The sequence below is a fragment of the Macrobrachium rosenbergii genome, chromosome 14 (assembly GCF_040412425.1).
Source record: "Macrobrachium rosenbergii isolate ZJJX-2024 chromosome 14, ASM4041242v1, whole genome shotgun sequence".
NCBI lineage: Eukaryota > Metazoa > Arthropoda > Malacostraca > Decapoda > Palaemonidae > Macrobrachium > Macrobrachium rosenbergii.
In genome coordinates, this window is record NC_089754.1 from 49,113,019 (window position 1) to 49,114,770 (window position 1,752).

The following is a 1,752-nucleotide window of genomic DNA, read 5'->3' on the forward strand; positions in this document are numbered from 1 at the left end:
ACTGACCCAGGATTAGGTAAAGTACAATACCTGTAATCTACTGAACTAAAATATATAGTTTTATTACTTCGCGGAATACCTAACATTTTTTTAACGTTTTTCAAGCTTGATTACCAGTGAATGGATGATTGTAAATATCGTAAAAAAAAATTGTGAATAAGAAAAACTAACTCATAACTCATTTCGAGACTAAACAGGCTATTTGATCGATTTCATCTCTTTTCCGGAGACACTTAAGCAAGAAGCAAAGTCTTCCAATCCCCTTATACTTTCCCAAGGCTTACCGTGAGCATAAAATCCTTTGGAGGAAAGCAGAAATAGACCAACAGTGACCTGGCAGACTAAGATAAATGTTTTTCGAGTAGCGTTTAAAATTCTGAAGTCTTCCAAAGATTTCTTTTAAAAGAAGAGAAATCATTTTCTGTTATTTAATTTCATCTTTCTTAATTCTAATATAAACTTAAAGTGCTAGTGTGAGTGAGGGTGAACATGTCTGGTCCCCCCCACCAACGTGAGTTCACATACATCTACATACATATAAATATACAGTATACATACTATATATACAGTATATATATATATATATATATATATATATATATATATATATATATATATATATATATATATATATATATATATATATATATATATATATATATATATATATATATATATATATATATATATGTAGAGAGAGAGAGAGAGAGAGAGAGAGAGAGAGAGAGAGAGAGAGAGAGAGAGAGAGAGAGAGATAGTTCATAAAGGATTCTGTCTGAATAAGGCAAAACCATAAGAATTCTTATACTTGCCTTCCTTATTATTTTATTTGCAATTTGTATATATACATGCAAACATACATGCACATTTGCAATTTGCATAATACATACAAACATACATGCCCACATATATACATACAACACACACACACACACACACACACACACATATATATATATATATATATATATATATATATATATATATATATATATATATATATATATATATATATATATATACATTTTGTTAGCCAAACTGAGTGATTGTGTGTACATCCATAAACGTATCTTCCTACCTCCAGCTGTTCTGAAGTCGTAAAAAGAGATGAAAAGAAGACTAGGAGAGAGAGAGAGAGAGAGAGAGAGAGAGAGAGAGAGAGAGAGAGAGACGCCAAATTTATTTTAGCACCAGACACTAAAACCTAATGACAGCAGAGACAAAGAGAACGGTTACAACCCTCCTGAAGTTTAGGGACCAATGCAATGGACGGAATTGCCCGGGCCGGTAAATTCAATCTGTATTTTTCGGGAGTCGGCTAAACTCTTCTGAAATACAAAGGGTTCTTCGGCTGGTTGATTTTTGTATATATATGCTCTCGTGGATGTTTTGGTTTTGGTTTCATTTCCGGCCAATAGGTATTGTGTGGTATGTGAAGAATGTGTGTGTAAATATACAGTATATATATATATATACATATATATATATATATATATATATATATATATATATATATATATATATATATATATATATATATATATAATTATGATTAGCAAGAATAGCAAATTGCCTCCCCCTCTTTTGTTGTTGTTGTTTGTTCTGTTGTTTTATAGCGGCTCGATCGATAGACACATCTGTCTATCGAGATATCAGAATAGGGTTTAAAACGGATTACTCCCTTTAAGCAGATCTTTCTTCGAGGCAACAGTGATCTCTGTCTGGTCGTTTTCTTACAGGCACAACTACCCC